We start from the raw sequence: 20,582 nt of genomic DNA, 5'->3' as shown, positions 1-20,582 counted from the left end.
ACTGACCCGAGCCGCCCAAATGCCCCGGAAAGTGCCCTCCCCGCTGGGGGTGAGGGAGCCCGAGCTGCACAATGTGGGCCCCGCTGCGGGGGCATAAGGGGGATCCCCACCCCCTCCTCCGCTCAGGCTCTGCTCTGGGAGTAGGGCTGCCATGAGGGGGGTATGTCCCTCCCCTCTTTTTCATAAATTTGCATAGAACATCAAGAAATATAAAATATTGATAAGAGTAAGACCATATTAATAAATAGAATAAATTCTTCAACACAGCTAATAGAATATCTAATAATTAAAAAAAAACTTTAAAAAAACATATCAAACACCAATAATGTATTTTAAAACAGCACACATCCATTAATACACAATAATGAAAACTAAAACCTCCATAGTTTAGTCAGGGGTTGGAGAATGTGCATGGACATAAGAACATAAGAAATTGCCATGCTGGGACAGACCAAGGGTCCATCAAGCCCAGCATCCTGTTTCCAACAGAGGCCAAAAAACAGGTCACAAGAACCTGGCAATTACCCAAACACTAAGAAGAACCCATGCTACTGATGCAATTAATAGCAGTGGCTATTCCCTAACTATAATTGATTAATAGCCATTAATGGACTTCTGCTCCAAGAACTTATCCAAACCTTTTTTGAACCCAGCTACACTAACTGCACTAACCACATCCTCTGGCAACAAATTCCAGAGCTTTATTGTGCGTTGAGTGAAAAAGAATTTTCTCCGATTAGTCTTAAATGTGTTACTTGCTAACTTCATGGAATGCCCCCTAGTCCTATTATTCGAAAGTGTAAATAACCGAGTCACATCTACTCGTTCAAGACCTCTCATGATCTTAAAGACCTCTATCATATCCCCCCTCAGCCGTCTCTTCTCCAAGCTGAACAGCCCTAACCTCTTCAGCCTTTCCTCATAGGGGAGCTGTTCCATCCCCTTTATCATTTTGGTTGCCCTTCTCTGTACCTTCTCCATCGCAACTATATCTTTTTTGAGATGTGGCGACCAGAATTGTACATAGTATTCAAGGTGCGGTCTCACCATGGAGCGATACAGAGGCATTATGACATTTTCCGTTCTATTAACCATTCCCTTCCTAATAATTCCTAACATTCTATTTGCTTTTTTGACTGCTGCAGCACTCTGAGCCGACGATTTTAAAGTATTATCCACTATGATGCCTAGATCTTTTTCCTGGGTGGTAGCTCCTAATATGGAACCTAACATCGTGTAACTACAGCAAGGGTTATTTTTCCCTATGTGCAACACCTTGCACTTGTCCACATTAAATTTCATCTGCCATTTGGATGCCCAATCTTCCAGTCTTGCAAGGTCCTCCTGTAATGTATCACAGTCTGTCTGTGATTTAACTACTCTGAATAATTTTGTATCATCCGCAAATTTGATAACCTCACTCGTTGTATTCCTTTCAAGATCATTTATATATATTGAAAAGCACCGGTCAGGGCCGGTGCAAGGGTATTAGGCGCCCTAGGCGAAACGTCAGCTATGCCGCCCCCCCCCCCCCCCCCCGCCTCCACACACAATTAACTTACATTGTGCATTAATGAAAATAACGAAGTCTGTATTTATAACAGAACACTTATTTGACATTTTTATGCCATGTAAACCATTGAGATGATTTGTCTTATCGACGGTATAGAAACTCTTTTATAAATAAATAAATAAAAATATATAAAATAAACATAAACCAAAGCTATACTTGTTGCTCAAACAAAAAAAGCAGACACATCACATAATATTAAATAATTAAAATGGCAGTCAATCAAGAAAAATGAACTTAAAAAGCCATCTTTACTTACCCCCTCCAGCAGCTCTCTTACTCTTCTTCCATGCAGGCTGTAGTACACACCAGAAGCAGCAGTAGTGGCTAAGCTCTATACCAGGGGTCAGGAACCTTTTTGGCTGAGAGAGCCATAAACGCCACATATTTTACAATGTAATTCCATGAGAGCCATACAATATGTTTAAAACTAAATACAAGTAAATGTGTGCATTTTATGTAAGATCACACTTTTAAAGTACAATAAGTCTCTGAAAATATTACACCAGGCCTTAAGACACCAATATATCTCCTATTAGGAAAACGGACCAAGTCAGGCTGCTATAGAGTCCTACACAGAAACAACACGCCAGCAGAAAACCTCACCTGAATCACGTGCTGTCCCTCACCTAACATAGAATAAAGAGACCAAAACGCATAACAAGAAGCATGCAGAAAAAACTGAATTGGAAACTGCAACAAGCCAGAGTCTCTGTATGCAGTGTAACAAAGGAAAAAAGAAACATCACCCATCCTTATAAAACAAATCAAGAAATATAAAATCATCAGCAGTAAAACTGTACTAACAAAAAGAACATATTTCGAAACAGCTGATGAGTGGAATAGCCAATAATTAAAAACTCATATAAAACATTTCCAGATACCAACAAAATATTTAAAAATAGCAGACACAAAGACCCAGTAATGAAAAATAATAAGGATACAAAAATTTTTTTGCTCTGCATACCTGGGAACATTTGATATCCAGGTGTCCTGAGATTGTTCTGAATTAGCAGGAGGTGGGGTGGTTTGCTTGGAACTTTCTCCTCTCTCAGTCACATACCAGCGCTCTCTCTCACACTGGCTCTCAATGACACACCTATACACACATGCTCTCAGTACTCACATATACACATGCTTTTTCTCTCACTTATATAGGCTCTTAATTACACATTTACACACATGCTGTCTATCTTTTCACGCTTACACACACACACAGGCTTTCAATCACATAAATACATGCTGTCTTTTTCTCTCACACACAGACTCTCATTCACATGCTTACAAACATGTCCTCTCTTTCTCTCATTTACACACAGGCTCTCAATCACATACTCACATGCTCCGTCACCTAAATCAGCTCTCAATCACACACAGACACACATGATCTCTCTCTCTCATTTAAACACAGGCTGTCAATCACATACTCACATGCTCCATCACCTAAACCAGCTGTCAATCAGACACAGATACACATGATCTCTCTCTTACTTATACACACAGGCTCTTAATCATACATACACATGATTTCTCTCACACACAAAGGATCTCAATCATACACACATACTCTTTCACACAAACTTACACATACAGGTTCCCAATGGTAAACTTACATTCATGCTCTCGCTCTCTCTCACAGGCAGGCTCTCAATCACATACATACTCTCTTTCACATACACAGGCTCTCAATCATTCACATACATGCAATCTCTAACTCACACACACAGGATCTCAAACACACATGCTTGCTCGCTCATTCACTATCTCTCTCCCCCACCCCGGGAACTCGCGGCGGCAGCAGCCTCCTCCCAACGCTAACCTCCTTCATTTTCAGCCCTCGCGGAGGCGGAGTCCCATCGGCCGCGGTTGAAACTCCATTTTCCTCCGAGCCGCGCTGCAGTCTTCTTCCCGTCGGACACTAGCGTGGCCTCTTCTTCCCGCGCAAGCACCCGATGCTCTCCACTTCCTCTTCCGGGCCGCGGGAAGAAGAGAGCACGCCGGTGCCGCTGACTCAGCGGCACCGGCGTGCTCTCTTCTTCCCGCGGCCCGGAAGAGGAAGTGGAGAGCATCGGGTGCCTGCGCGGGAAGACTCCCGCGCAGGCACCCGATGACTCCAGCGCAGGCACCCGGCTGACACCCGATGACTCCAGCGCAGGCACCCGGCTGACACCCGATGACTCCCGCGCAGGCACCCGGCTGACTCCAGTCGTGCCCGGCGTGCTCTCTTCTCCTCCCCCGCCCCCCGCGGTCCGGAAGAGGAAGTGGAGAGCATCGGGTGCCTGCGCGGGAAGAAGAGACCATGCTAGTGTGGTCTCTTCTTCCCGCGCAGGCACCCGATGCTCTCCACTTCCTCTTCCGGACCGCGGGGGGGGGGGGGGGGAAGAAGAGAGCACGCCCGGTGCCGCTGACTCCAGCTGTCCTGCCGCGTTCCGCCCGGGCTGACAGTAAAGGACTCACATGCTTGAAAGCGCGGCTCTCTTAATTTTACCGGGGCAGTGCCGCCCCCGGGAAGCTGGCGCCCTAGGCGACCGCCTAGTTCGCCTAGTGCTTCCGCCGGCCCTGGCACCGGTCCAAGTACAGATCCCTGAGGCACTCCACTGTTTACCCTTTTCCACTGAGAATATTGACCATTTAATCCTACTCTCTGTTTCCTGTCTTTTAACCAGTTTGTAATCCACGAAAGGACATCGCCTCCTATCCCATGACTTATCAATGTTTTACACTTACCTTGACAATGCTTATGTTTTATCCTAGTTTCTTCAGATGGATCCTTCTTCCAATTTTTGAAGGATATTTTTTTGGCTAAAATAGCCTCTTTCACCTCAGCTTTTAACCATGACGGTAATCGTTTTGCCTTCCTTCCACCTTTTTTAATGCGCGGAATACATATGGACTGCGCCTCTAGGATTGTATTTTTAAACAATGTCCAAGCCTGTTGAACACTTTTAACCTTTGCAGCTGCACCTTTCAGTTTTTTTCTATTTTCCTCATTTTATCAAAGTTTCCCTTTTTAAAATTTAGTGTTAGAGCTGCAGATTTACTTATTGTCCCCCTTCCAGTTATTAGTTTAAATTTGATCATGTTATGATCACTGTTGCCAAGTGGCCCCACCACCGTTACTTCTTTCACCAAATCTTGCTTTCCACTAAGAATTAAATCTAAAATAGCTCCCACTCTTGTAGGTTCCTGAACCAATTGCTCCATGAAGCAGTCATTTATTACATCCAGGAACTTTATGTCTCTAGCAAGTCCTGATGTTACATTTACCCAGTCAATATTGGGGTAATTGAAATCTCCCATTATTATTGCACTGACAAATTGGTTAGCTTCCCTGATTTCTCTTAGCATTTCATCATCTGTCTGACCATTTTGTCTAGGTGGACGGTAGTATACTCCTATCACTATACTCTTACCCAAAACACATGGGATTTCTACCCATATAGATTCTACTGAGCATTTACTCTCTTGTATTTATCCTGTTGGACTCTATACCCTCTCGGACATAAAGTGCCACACCCCCACCAAATTGATCCTCCCTATCATTGCGATATAATTTGTACCCTGATATAGCACTGTCCCATTGGTTATCCTCCTTCCACCAGGACTCTGTGATGCCAATTATGTCAATCTCATCATTTGCTGCTAAACACTCTAACTCTACCATCTTACTTCTTAGACTTTTGGCATTGGCATACAGACATTTCAAAGTGTGGTTTTTGCTTGTTTTAACAACCTGCTTTTCAGTTGTTTGGGATAATTCGGAAATCATTAGCTTTGGTGATTTTTTACATGTAGGTATATTAACTATGTTTGCATTTAATGGAACCTCTGTTGGGATGCCCTAACTCTCCTGTTTCATTAGTATCCTTCAAGGATACATTTCTCCGAACCATGCACTGCTGAGTGACTGTCGGCTTTCCCCCTTGTTCTAGTTTAAAAGCTGCTCTATCTCCTTTTTGAAAGTTAGAGCCAGCAGCTTGGTTCCACTCTGGTTAAGGTGGAGCCCGTCCTTTCGGAAAAGTCTCCCCTTTCCTCAAAAGTTTCCCCAGTTCCTTACAAAGCTGAATCCCTCTTCCCTGCACCATCGTCTCATCCACGCATTGAAACTCTGGAGCTCTGCCTGCCTTTGGGGACCTGCACGTGGAACAGGAAGCATTTCAGAGAATGCCACCCTGGAGGTTCTGGATTTCAGCTTCCTACCTAAAATCCTAAATTTGGCTTCCAGAACCTCTCTCCCACATTTTCCTATGTCGTTGGTGCCCACATGTACCACGACAGCCGGCTCCTCCCCAGCACTGTCTATAATCCTATCTAGGTGACGCGTGAGGTCTGCCACCTTCGCACCAGGCAGGCAAGTTACCAGGCGGTCCTCACGTCCACCAGCCACTCTGCTATCTACATTTCTAATAATTGAATCACCAACTATGATGGCCGGCCTAACCCTTCCCTCCTAGGCAGTAGCCCTGGGAGATTTGTCCTCAGTGCGAGAAGACAATACATCACCTGGAGAGCAGGTCCTTGCTACAGGATCACTTCCTGCTACACCAGGGTGATGTTCTACTACTGGGAGACCTTTCTGATCCAAGGCAACACTGGGGCTGCCAGAATGGATTTGGGACTTAGCTACTATGTCCCTGAAGGTCTCGTCAATGTACCTCTCTGTCTCCCTCAGCTCTTCCAAGTCTGCTACTCTAGCCTCCAGAGATCGGACTCGTTCCCTGAGAGCCATATTCACACACATTTTAAAACAGGGATCCCCAAACTCAGTCCTCAAGGGCTGCAATCCGGTCAGGTTTTCAGGATTGCCTCAATGAATATGCATGAAACCTGCATGCATTGACTCTTTGTATGCAATAGACCTCATGCCTGCTCCTTGTGGAAATCCTAAAAATCTGACTGGGTTGCGGCCCTTGAGGGGATCTGTGCTCTAAACCCCACATTGATTCTAACACACAGGCTCACTCAGGGACAGATTAAGAGGCAGGAATGCTCACATGCACATCATGCTGACTGACACATGTATCTAGACTGGAGAAACTACTTACCTGATAATTTCATTTTTCTTAGTATAGACAGATGGACATCCCTTCAGTGCCCTCACCTCCTCAGTATTCTCCTTAAAAGCCATTGTGGACATCCACATTTTGCTCTCTCTCGCACTCTTTCCCCCATCCCTCCCTATCCTCCCCCCACCACAATGACCTTCCACAGTGAGAAACCCTGGGACAGCAGCAGAAGTGCAATGGAGCTGGTCTGGGGGTGGGAGTCTGGCAGCAGAAATAAAGGTGGGCGGCTCCCGATTCCTGGCATCAGGGCTGGCAGCACCGCAGCGGCAGTGGCAAGAGAAGGAGGGTGATGGTGCTCCTGGCTGCCCAGCAGCAGCAGCAACACAGAGAGGGAGGAAATTACCAGCAGGGAGCAGCGACCACAAATAGGGGAAGAGGCCTCTGGCTACAGAAAAGGCACACGAGTTGTGCTGTTGCTTTTTTTTAATATATAAATATTTTTTTATTTTTTTTATTTTTAATTATTTATCATTTTCAGTTTTACAAATAAGAAATTATTCATTCAATTCTTTACATTGAATATCATTAAGTACAGCTATAATAATTAATAATTAATATATCCAAGTCAAAATAATTACAAAATATGATAATAAATTGCATTCTATAGCTGATTTATAGTTAATTAATTTGTAATATGAAACTCAAACATATAAGGCAATACTGGATATAACTGAACTACACAGAAATAAGGAGATTTATGGAAATTAAATAGATATTATATATATCTTACCAAAGGATATACATAGACCACTGCTGGTTATTATCTATTTCATGTCTCATTAGATTGCGACATCGGAGAGGAGGTTAATGGCTCCCGTGTCTCTATGAATTGGCGTAGCTGGTCTATTTGAGTAAAACTGAAAAATTCATTTCCTTTTTTCATGATACATTGACAGGGATATTTCAAAAGAAAAGAAAATCCCAACGATATCACTCTCTGCTTTAATGCCAAAAACTCTCGTCTTTTAGTGCGAGTAATAGGTGCCAGGTCTGGAAAGATTTTAACATTTTGACCCAAATAGGTAATCGGATATCTTTGAAAGTAATTTTTCATCAGTTTTCCTATATCCATAGTAGTAATAAAAGATACAATTAATGTATCTCTTTCCATAATCTCTAAAGCCGAATTTTCCAAAAAGCTGGTGAGATTAATTGGAATTGAGACTGCCACTTGAGGAGCTCTTTTTTTTTTTATAAAGAAACAAGAGTTAATAGTTAACATATTATTTTCGGAAAAACCGAGCTCCTCTTGTAGGAATCTCTTCAATGTTGTAAACGGTATTTCACCAGCTATTTTTGGAAAATTTAAGATTCTAACATTTAAATGTCTCGCATTATTTTCAAGTGTTCCCAATCTTCGTGAATTCATTAATTGATCCTTTACAATAGCTAAGTTAAGAGATTGAATAGTTCTTACATTATCTTCCACACACTGAACTCTATTCGTTACCTCATCTACTTGTTATTGCACTACTTGAAATTGTTGTTGAAATTTATTAGAAACAGTATCAATTTTACTCTCAAGCCTGTTCACCGTTACATTAAGGCCACTAACCAGTTCCCATATAGCTCGCAATGTTATCGTCTCAGGCTTTACCAGCGAGAGCTGAGAATCCCCAAGTTGTCTTACTGAGGAGGATTCTAGGTGGATACTTGCAGTTTTTGCAGATGTTCCTTCCAGAGGGGGGGTCTCATTCGGGGGAAAACCCCCTTCTGGGCCTCCTCCCTCTTTTCCGGATACGGATTCAGCACCTTCTCCCGCTGTAGAACAATCCACTACGTTGGTGGTTGACTCAGCTGCATCTCCGTCTGCTCTTCGCTGTGCCGGGGGCGAACGTTGTTCTGGACTAAGGGATGCCTCATTCAAAAGATCCTCCCGTTCTCCTTCCGGAGGGATCTTAGCGAAATCACTGGTTTCCCCAATTACCAGCTGTGTCATGAAACGGTCAATTTCAGTTTGTAGTAAGGGAGGCAAGGACTCTGAAGGGAAAGTCCTTACCTTCCCTTTTCTTTTTGCAGGCATAAAGATTAAGGGCTATTATCAAATATATTTTTTATTTTTAAAGATTTCAACAATTCCTAAAATCTTTTCCATTTTTTGACCCTTATAGCACACGGAGCTGAGGAGTTCAAAGTATTTTGCACAATGATGAGCTGGGGGCAGAGCTGACCCTAAAGGTTGTGGGGCCTGAGGAGACTTAGCCCCTCTGATATTCTGAAGAGTGGGTTTGCCCCTGAGATTGAAGAGGGGGATTTGGGATGGGACTGGGGGGTGAGGGAAGGGTTCACTGGATTTTCAGTCCCAATGCAGAGATCTCCTCCCATCGGCTGCTGCACCTCCTGCTTCACTGGTGCTTCCAAGGAGCAGGAAGTGATGTTAGACGTCAGGGGACGAGGTTACAGCGGCAATGCAGAGACCCCAAAATCTGAATTGCGTCTCTCCCCAGGGACGGCCCTATTAAGGGAAGAGGGGAGGGTTGATGGGAAAAGACTAAAACCAACTGATCCCATATTTTACAATCTTAGAATAGATTTTCCATTACCACAATGGCTGCTTTTCTCTCAGGATCAGGATCCCAGTGCCTTCCTGGTATAGCGGTTATGTTTACACAACTTCCGAGGATGAGCCCGGCCAACTTATTATGCCTTTCTGGATCCAGGCCTTCTCACCTCCAGCAGCAAGCTGTGTAACTAATTATAGTTCTGTTTTACAGACCCTGCATTGTCTGTTCCACTAGGTTTTTTCTCTGCTGCCTGTGAACCATTCCATGTCCTGTGCTGCAATTCTCAATCTCTCATCTCTATGTTTAAAATCGCTATTTCCATGTCAGGTGTTGAGCCATGTGGGGTTTCTGAAGTAACTCTTTGTATTTCCCACTATGTTTGTGTTTTTGGGAACTGATTTTCCTTGTTTTCTGGTCTAATTCTTTTCAATTATTTTTCTATAGCTTTGCGAATTCCATTCCTGCTTTCCCCTAATGTTTGAGCTGAGTCTCAGTTATTCCTTCCACTCACTGTAACAATTGTCTAAGCTTAAGAATGAAGAACAATTTTGGCCATTCATTTTGGTACTTCAGCACTGTTTGCATAGTTGCAACTGAAAGGCCCACACCACCATCAGCTGTTCTAAAGTACAATCTCAGCATACTCTGACTCCTAGATGTTACTTGATGCATAGGGAAAAGTTGTATTGTTCTTGCATCCCACTCTTAATGTTCAAACATTTTATTGATTTTGTCAAATAAATGAACAATTACAACAGTGAGGAAGGTGTGTTCCTTAACCATCCTCATGTACAACGATTACAACTCAATTCCCGTCTGCCTCAAATTCCCCCCTTTCCCCTCTATCCCATCCTTCCCCCCTCCCCAGGTACATTGGCAGTGATATGTAACAGGCCAAAAATCGTACAATGAAAAGGAAAAAAAAGATTCTCAATAGTCAGTAATATCGTAAAATTGGTAAATTAGTCGTTAACAACTAAACTACGTGCTCGATGTGTTAGGCTTTGTAGGTACGGGTCCCAGGTTTTAAGAAATGCTCGCCGAAGACGCGGCACTTCTAGTGACCCCATGCTTTCCATAGTCATCATCGCATGAAAATGGTTTCGCCATACCCAGTAGGATGGCGCATCGGCAGAACGCCACAACAACAATATCATTTTTTTCCCACTAAGCAGGCTTTTTGGAAAAATAGACGTGAGCCAGGATCTCTTATCTGTATGGGTGAGACGCAACCAAATAAGAACCATAGAGGGGAGAACGGGATCGGCACATTTAAAAGATCTTCCAAATAATTTGCCACTTTGCGCCAAAAACGCTTCACCACTGGGCAGGACCAAAAAGCATGAGATAACATACCAATGGCAAGGTTACAACGAACACAAGGCGCCGAAAGTGCTATTGTCAATAGTTTTGCCACTAAGGGCGATACGTATAGTTAAAAATTTGAATTGTAGTTCCCTGTAATGCATATCAGAAGAGATTTTGGCTATGCGCCTAAAGCCCACCTTTAAGATAAAGCTAGTCACCATAAAGTCTCCATCATGGTTCCAGCGTGCTGCCAATAAGGAGCAAGTATCCAACCCTACCTTTTGATGTATGGCTTTATAATAATTAGACAGAGAGGGGGCCTTAGTGCGGGCCAACAAAAATTTTTTTCTAGCGTATAAAAGACCACAGGTTCCTTTGATACCGCACGCAAGGCCCTTAGGTAGTGGCGCACTTGTAAATAGGGGAATATGTGTGAGGCCCCCAACCCATACATTGCACCAATTTCTTGAAAGTTCATTAACTCGCCATCTGTTTTAAGAAGGTGTCCAAGGTAGACAATACCCTTGTCTACCCATCGTCGCCATATCCTTTCAGCTCTAACTCAAAACTGGAAGTCGGCTTCTTCACCTCACAACATCTTCAAATCCTTCTTGTCTACGCCCCCCCGGGACTCCTAGAAGCAGATGTCTCCCCCCTCCTTGAAATCACCACCATGCTCATCAACCTGGATACTCCAGCAATCATTTTAGGAGATTTCAATCTGCACATAGACAATCCCTTACCATCTAACAGCTGCGTAACACTCATCACAGCCCTGTCTGCTATGGGATTCCAACAACTAGTCAACGAACCCACACACAAAGCGGGTCACACTCTGGACTTGATTTTCGTCAACAAGGGCATTACGACTACATCCAATTTGAAGAACAAAAAGGTTCCATGGTCAGACCACACTCTCATCTCTACCTCATTCACGCTGAAAAAATCCAACACTCCCTACTCCCCCTCTCCTTCATTCCACTACAAGAGGCGATGCTCACCAGAAGACCTTAACAACCAATTGGTCTCACAGCTACCCCTATTAGACCTCACCGACCCGAACACTGCCATTCGCTCCTGGAACAACATAACAGAAAACATAGCCAACAAGCTCTGTCCTTCAATTACAAAAAGATCTCACACCAATGCATCCAACAGACAACCGTGGTTCACTAATGAACTCAGAAAACTAAAACAAAGTTTAAGAAAAAAAGAAGCGACTTGGCGCAAAACCCCTTGTGACATCACCATTTTTTCATACAAATCCACACTTTACCAGTACAAATCTCTCACCTCAAAATCAAAAAAAGACTATTATGCATCTAAGATTCACAACCTGGTTTTTGACGCCAAAGCCCTCTTCGCTTATGTCTCCAGCCTCACTCAAACCATTCCGCGAGAAATCCCAGGCAACATGGCACAACCCAAAGCGGAAGAACTCGCTCAGTTTTTCCAAAATAAAATCACCAATCTCTTAACACAACTGCCTTCCAATACAGCCGACCTCCAGACATATCAACAACCTGCCCACAAAAACGTCAGCTTAAACACCTTTGAACCCGTCTCTTCCACGGAGATACAAACCATCCTGAGAAGAATGAAACCTTCGTCTCATCCTGCAGACCACATCCCCTCCAAACTTCTTCTATCTATTCCAGACACAATAGCCACTTCATTGAACATAGACATAGACATAGACATAGAAATGACGGCAGAAGAAGACCAAACGGCCCATCCAGTCTGCCCAGCAAGCTTCACATTTTTTTCTCATACTTATCTGTTTCTCTTAGCTCTTTGGTTCTATTTCTCTTCCACCCCCACCATTAATGTAGAGAGCAGTGATGGAGCTGCAACCAAGTGAAATATCAAGCTTGATTAGTTAGGGGTAGTAGGGGTAGTAACCGCCGCAATAAGCAAGCTACACCCATGTTTATTTGTTTTACCCAGACTGTGTTATTCAGCCCTTATTGGTTGTTTTTCTTCTCCCCTGCCGTTGAAGCAGAGAGCTATGCTGGATATGCGTGTAGTATCAGTTTTTCTTCTCCTCTGCCGTTGAAGCAGAGAGCTATGCTGGATATGCGTGAAGTATCAGTTTTTCTTCTCCCCTGCGGTTGAAGCAGGATATGCATTGAAAGTGAAGTATCAGGCTTATTTGGTTTGGGGTAGTAACCGCCGTAACAAGCCAGCTACTCCCCGCTTTGTGAGTGCGAATCCTTTTTTCTTCTCCCCTGCCGTTGAAGCAGAGAGCTATGCTGGATATGCGTGAAGTATCAGTTTTTCTTCTCCCCTGCCGTTGAAGCAGAGAGCTATGCTGGATATGCATTGAAAGTGAAGTATCAGGCTTATTTGGTTTGGGGTAGTAACCGCCGTAACAAGCCAGCTACTCCCCACTTTGTGAGTGCGAATCCTTTTTTCCACATTTCCTCTTGCTGTTGTAGCTTAGAGTGATGTTGGAGTCACAGTAACCATGTGTATGTTTATTGAATAAGGGTATTATCTCCAGGCAGTAGCCGTCATTCTGGCGAGCCACCCACTCTTTATTGACGGCCTCTTGATTTTATGGATCCACAGTGTTTATCCCACGCCCCTTTGAAGTCCTTCACAGTTCTGGTCTTCACCACTTCCTTCGGAAGGGCATTCCAGGCATCCACCACCCTCTCCGTGAAGAAATACTTCCTGACATTGGTTCTGAATCTTCCTCCCTGGAGCTTCAAATTGTGACCCCTGGTTCTGCTGATTTTTTTCCTATGGAAAAGGTTTGTCGTTGTCATTGGATCATTAAAACCTTTCAAGTATCTGAAAGTCTGTATCATATCACCTCTGCTCCTCCTTTCCTCCAGGGTGTACATATTTAGATTCTTCAGTCTCTCCTCATAAGTCATTTGATGAAGACCTTCCACCTTTTTGGTCACCCTTCTCTGGACCGCCTCCATCTTGTCTCTGTCTCTTCGGAGATACGGTCTCCAGAACTGAACACAATACTCCAGGTGAGGTCTCACCAAGGACCTGTACAAGGGGATAATCACTTCCCTTTTCTTACTCGATATTCCTCTCTCTATGCAGCCCAGCATTCTTCTGGCTTTAGCTATCGCCTTGTCACATTGTTTCGCCGACTTCAGATCATTAGACACCATCACCCCAAGGTCTCTCTCCTGCTCCGTGCACATCAGCCTTTCTCCCCCCATCGAATACAGTTCATTCGGATTTCCACTCCCCATATGCATGACTTTGCACTTCTTGGCATTGAATGTCAGCTGCCATGTCTTCGACCACTCTTCCATCTTCCTTAAATCCCGTCTCATTCTCTCCACTCCTTCCGGCGTGTCCACTCTGTTGCAGATCTTAGTGTCATCCGCAAAAAGACATACCTTACCTTCTATCCCTTCCGCAATGTCGCTCACAAAGATATTGAAAAGGACCGGTCCCAACACCGATCCCTGCGGTACACCGCTTAAAACCGCTCTCTCTTCAGAGAGAGTTCCATTTACCATCACACATTGTCTTCTGTCCGTCAACCAGTTTGCAATCCAGGCCACCACCTCGGCACTCACTCCTAAGCTTCTCATTTTATTCACCAGTCTCCTGTGCGGGACAGTGTCAAAAGCTTTGCTGAAATCCAAGTAGATGACATCGAGTGCTCTTCCTCGATCCAATTCCTTGGTTACCCAGTCAAAAAAGTCAATCAGATTTGTCTGACAGGATCTTCCAATGGTGAATCCATGCTGCCTCTGGTCCAGCAATTCTCCCGACTGTAGATAGTTCACTATTCTCTCTTTCAACAGTGACTCCATTACTTTTCCCACCACTGAAGTGAGGCTAACCGGTCTGTAGTTACCAGCCTCTTCTCTGTTCCCACTCTTGTGAAGCGGGACCACCACCGCTCTCCTCCAATCATTCGGCACCACTCCCGTTTCTAGGGATCTATTGAATAGGTCACACAGCGGACCTGCCAGCACATCTCTGAGCTCCCTCAGTATTCTGGGATGAACTTCATCAGGCCCCATGGCTTTGTCCACTTTCAGTTTCACCAGCTCTTCCCATACATTTTCTACTGTAAATGGAGTTACATCTACTCCATTCCCCTCCAGTTTCTTGTTAACTAGTGTCGGTCCTTCTCCAGGGTCCTCTTTAGTGAACACAGAACTGCTCTCTAGCCCAAGGAACCTTCCCAGATGATCTTAAAATGGCCTCAATCTCACCGCTCCTAAAGAAACCCAACCTAGACCCGAAGGACCCTAACAACTTCCGCCCCATAGCTAACCTCCCATTCATCGCCAAGATCATGGAAAAACTAGTGAACTCTCAACTCTCAGATTTCATCGAAGACAACAATCTTCTCTTCATCCCACAACACGGCTTCCGTAAAAATCGAGGCACAGAATCCCTCCTCACTTCGTTGACAGACCATATCTTACTGGGCCTCGACAAAGGAAACTCTTTTCTATTGATCTTGTTAGACCTATCAGCAGCGTTCGACACGGTCAACCACACCATCCTCTTAAACCAGTTATCGTCCATAGGAATCTGCGGCACCGTCCTATCTTGGTTCAAAACCTCTCTCAACAACAGAGGTTACAAAGTTAAACTCCAAAACAAGGAATCCTCAAGATTTGACTCTGCCATAGGAGTCCCACAAGGTTCTTCATTATCTCCGACTCTATTCAATATTTACCTGCTTCCTCTTTGCCAACTTCTCACTGACCTCAATCTAAAGTACTTCCTATACGCAGATGATATTCAAATCATCATCCCCGTCAAAGACACATACTCTAAAACTCTTGACTACTGGGAATCATGCCACCAAAAAATCAAACAACTTCTCAACAGCCTTCACCTCATCTTAAATTCCTCCAAGACAGAAATCCTACTCATCTCTCCCGAGAACAATACACCTAACATTACTCTTCCCACCAACCTACCTACTGCACAAGTTAGAGACTTAGGAGTGTTATTGGACAACCGGCTAAACTTCAAGGCACACATCAACAAAACAACCAAAGACTGCTTCTATAAACTCCAGGTTTTGAAAAGGATAAGACCTCTCTTCCATGCTCAAGACTTCAGAACGATCATCCAGGCAGTCATTTTTTCAAAATTAGACTATTGCAACTCCCTATTGCTAGGTCTGCCTTCTTCCTATTCCAAACCATTACAGATGGTGCAAAATTCAGCAGCCCGACTACTAACAGGCACAAGAAAAAGAGACCACATATCTCCTATCCTGAAAGAGCTACATTGGCTACCCGTATACTTCCGTATCATGTACAAAACCATATGTATCATTTTCAAAACTATACATCAATGCACTTCCCTCGATCTTCAATTTCCTCTCCAAGTATACAACTCGACAAGACCTACCAGAGATGTTTATAGAGGCACACTCCAAGTTCCCCCTGCAAAAACGACTAGACACATTACCCTAAGAGATCGCGCCACCCCCACAGCTGGCCCCCTTCTGTGGAATTCATTGCCCACAGATCTCAGACTGGAACCTTGCCTCCCAACTTTTAGGAAAAGACTTAAGACTTGGTTATTCAAGCAAGCTTTCCAAGACACAATTTAATGACACAATCCAAGGACACAACCCAAGGACTCCTCAAAACATTCAGCCATTAATCTTGCCATTTGTACATAACTTGTAATGTGACTTGTATATCGTTTAACCATTTATTCTTTCCTTTTTCTTCCTCTTCACCAAGTTCTGCCACCCTTGTTAATTGTAACTGTACTTTCGGTCACCTGAGTTCTAGTTTGATGTATTTAATGCACTCCCGTTTCATGTAAACCAGCAAGATATGTTCTCATGATTGCCGGTATATAAAAACCTTAAATAAATAAAATAAATAAATAAATATGCGGTAAGGCCCTGACTGAGATCCCGGGGAAAAGTCATCATTCCCTATTAGGGGGAGAAAATAAGCACAGACTCTAGAATTTTGCAGTAGTTTCGAGAGTCTCAGCCAAGTTTGTCGAAGCGGCTTAATGAGTGCCAATTGATTTAGGAAAGGCGGAAGACTAATAGACTGAGCTTGCAGCACATATGAAGGCGCTCGTGGATACATTACTGCATTGTCGGCCTCAATTGCTGTATAAAAGGGTATGGTTATTAGCCAATCCCGTATTAGTCGCATATTACATGCCAAATTGTATAGAGCCAGATCCGGGAGCCCCAGGCCTCCTCGATTTCCCCCCCTCCATATAAATTGATGAATCACTCTAACTTAGCCAGGTCTTTCTTTCACACCAGTAGGGGTAAATTTTGCAAAAGATAGAGCCATCGAGGAAGAATGGCCATTTTAAACAGATTTACCGGGCCGCCCAGGGAAATTGAGAGGGTCTGCCATAGGGCTAACATATCTTGTGTTTTAGTAATTAAGCTTGGGATATTTACCTCATAAATTTGCTCTGGGTTGGCCGGTATACGGACTACCAGGTAACGAAATGCATCCCCCGCCCACTGTAGGGGGAACTGCCCACACCATTGCACCTGCAATGTCGCTGGAAATGCTAATGCCGAAGACTTGGATGCATTCAAACGTAGTCCAGAAAATGTCCCAAAATTTTCTATAGTTCGCATCAATGGAGGTAATGAGGCCTGAGGCTTAGTTATAAAAACCAATAAATCGTCCGCAAAGGCCACATATTTAAAGATCTGTGGGCCAAAGCGGACACCTCGGATTTCAGGCGCGTTCTGTATGGCGAGTAAGAGAGGTTCTAATTGCAATATAAACAATAGTGGGGATAGGGGGCAACCTTGGCGGGTACCCCTGGTTATCTGAAAGGGTTGTGATTGTGCCCCGTTGGCAGTGATTACCGCCTGAGGGTCCTGATATAGTAGGTGTATTGCCTTGAGAAAGTACCCTCCAAAACCCATTCTATGTAGTATACAAAACAGGTAGTCCCATTCCACTCTATCGAATGCCTTTTCGGCATCGAAACTAATGGCCAAATATGGGTTAGACATTTGCTGACAAATTGTCATAGCTGTTAATAGTCTGCATATATTAGCTAAAGCATATCTCTGGCGTACGAAGCCCACTTGATGGTCCCCGATTAGAGTAGGGAGAATGAGCGCCAGCCTATCTGCCAGTATCTTTGCCAATAGTTTCTGATCATAATTAAGAAGGGATATGGGCTGGTATGATTCTGGCAAGAGCAAGTCTTTACCGGGTTTTGGTATAAGTGTGATGTGAGCAAGATTGGCATTTGGGGGAAAGGCGCCTTGATCTATCAAATCCGTGAATACACCTGCCAATGTGGGAGAGATAGAGTTCCGCAGAAGTTTATAGAACTCTGCCGTATACCCATCCGGGCCTGGGGCTTTAAAGCCCTTTGAGTGATGTATAGCAAAGCTAACCTCTGCTTCTGTAATGGGCATGTTAAGCCCTTCCTTCTGATCTGGCGTTAAATGTGGCAAGGATAGATGGGCACAAAATTTATCACATGCTGTATTATTCCATCCCTCTGTGGTGTATAAATTAGAAAAATAAGTGCGAAAGCACTGCAAAATGGAAGGGGTGTCTCGTACCATCCGACCCTGAGATGGTCGCAACACTGGAATAAAGCGATTGTTGCGCTGAGTGCAAATTAAGTTAGCCATCATCTTCCCTGCTTTGTTACTATATTGGTATAAACGAAATTGATAATATAAGTGGCTCTTTTTAGCCCGCTGGTGAAGTAATGAGTTTAGGGCATGTTGATGAGTTAGATATTCAGTACGAGCCTCTTTCGTTCCTACAGCTGCCCAGTGAAGGCGAGATTGGCGCGCAAGTATGGATAGTGTTAAGATTCGGCGGTTAAGCATTTTCCTATATTGGGTAACATATGATATTATCTCACCTTGCAACACCGCTTTTGCAGTGTACCATAGTAATACGGGGTTGGATTCATGCTCCTTGTTCAAGGTTATAAGTTTTTGCCATTTGTTCAGAATAAATTCCCGAAATTTCCCATCATTGGCTAGGAAATATGGATATCGCCATATTTTAGGTGTGGGAGATACTAGTGAGGTCCACAAATCCACCCATATCGGCCCATGGTCCGAAATCGCTATGTTATCAATACCTGCTTTGCGGACTCTCGCAAACGCTTGAGAACTTATGAGAAAGTAGTCAATGCGGGAGTGGGTCCCGTGCGCTCGTGAGACATGGGTAAAGTCATGCTCTGTGGGGTGTAAGGTTCGCCACACATCTAACAAATCCAAGTTTTTCTCCAACATAGTAGGTCCTTTACCCATCCCCTGCTCACAACGTCCGCTCTTAGATGTATCTAGGTGAGTGTCTCGGACTGTGTTGAAATTGCCCCCTATTATCAAGGTATCAGTGGAGTATGGGAGTAGGTGAGTATAAAGGCCTCTAAAGAATCCCGGATCATAGTTGTTAGGGGCATAGATATTACACATTACCACTTTCTGGTGATCGAGTTCAGTAACCAAGATAATATATTTCCCTTGTGGGTCTTTGATTTCTTGACTAATTTTTATAGGGAGTTGACGGTTTAGTAAGATGGCGACTCAGGCCGATTTTGATGAGGCCGATGCAAATCTCACATCTGCATCCCACTCTTTAATATCTTTATCAGGCCATTTTAACAACTCCAAAAACTATAGGAGAGTTTTTGAATTGTATGTGACTCTTGTGTGGCTTCTCTGGTGGCTTGCAGTTTCTTCCTCTGTTCTGAAGCTATTAATACACAAAGAACAAGGACTTGGTTTCACTCCAGTGAATATTCTCTGATGCCATGCGAAAGATATCTTCTTACTTAACCTTTTACCACTCTCATATGTAAATTATTTTTCTGGTGGCGTTTGAAGTTTCGTTGATCACTGAAGCTTTTACCACACTCACTACAAGTAAATAGATTCGCTCCAGTGTGGATTCTCTGGTGACATTTGAAGTTTCCTTTGTGACTGAAACGTTTACCACACTCACTACATTTAAATGGCTTCTCTCCTGTGTGGATTCTCTGGTGACAATTGAAGTGTCCTTTGTGACTGAAACGTTTACCACACTCACTACATGTAAATGGCTTCTCTCCTGTGTGGATTCTCTGGTGACTTTTGAAGTTTCCTTTGTGACTGAAACGTTTACCACACTCACTACATTTAAATGGCTTCTCTCCTGTGTGGATTCTCTGGTGACAATTGAAGTGTCCTTTGTGACTGAAACGTTTACCACACTCACTACATGTAAATGGCATCTCTCCAGTGTGGATTCTCTGGTGGAATTTGAGATATTCTTTCTGACTGAAACTTTTACCACACTCACTACATATAAATGGCTTTTCTCCTGTGTGGATTTTCTGGTGGATGATGAGGTCACTCTTCCACCTGCAGCTTTTACCACACTCAGAACATATAAGTTGGCTTTTTACTTTGGAAATTTTCTTCTCTTGTGCGACATCTGCCTTCACATTGAAACTTTTTTCAGATCGAATACAAGACAATAGTCTCCCACCAGTAAGGTTTTTTCTGTCCCCTGAAAAGATTTTCCCCTCACATAAGCTTTCATTGCACTCATTACTTGAAATTGCTCTCTGACCTGTTTGTAATTTTAGTTGTTCTGTGAAGTTTTCTTTCTGATATAAGTTTCTGTCATCACCAGTACACATGCATAATTTTTCTTCTTTCTGGGAATTTGGGTTTATTATTAAATCTTGCTTGTCAATGATGTTTTCCTCACTTTCAGAACATGAAAATGTTCTCTCTTCTGTCTCCATTTTCTGGTGATTTAATAAAGAGAACTCAGAGCTGTAAGATTCCCCATCTTGAGGGCAATGAGAGGGTCTCTGTCCTGTGTGTGTTCTTTGGTGTATTACTAAGGCTTCCCTGCTAGAAAAGTTTTTCTTACATTTAATACAAGTGAATGTGTTCCCTTGAATGTGGATTCGCTGGTGTAATTTCAGGGTTAACTTATGTTTGAAACATTTTCCACACTGAGAGCATGGAAAAGGTCTTGCTGCTGTGTGGGTTTTCTGGTGTAATACTAAATGACATTTCCGATCAAAGGTTTTCCCACAGGTGTCACAGTGAAAAGATTTTTTCACTTTCTCCTCTCTCTGTTGGAGTTCAGTAGTCATTTGATCACTGTTAGTACTTTGGAAGGGTCTCTCTGCTCTCAGGTCTCTCTGGTGCTC

General features: G+C 43.6%; 1 protein-coding gene across 1 annotated transcript in view; it reads right to left on the bottom strand.

Annotated features, from left to right (window-relative positions):
- The window catches only part of LOC115083453 (zinc finger protein 271-like), a 46,758-nt gene that overhangs the window by 9,512 nt on the left and 16,664 nt on the right, over window positions 1-20,582 (bottom strand). The window lies entirely within an intron of this gene.

This window comes from Rhinatrema bivittatum, chromosome 2 (assembly GCF_901001135.1).
Source record: "Rhinatrema bivittatum chromosome 2, aRhiBiv1.1, whole genome shotgun sequence".
Classification (NCBI taxonomy): Eukaryota; Metazoa; Chordata; class Amphibia; order Gymnophiona; family Rhinatrematidae; genus Rhinatrema; species Rhinatrema bivittatum.
The sequence above is the reverse complement of the archived record's forward strand: the minus strand, read 5'-3'. Positions and strand labels throughout refer to the sequence as shown.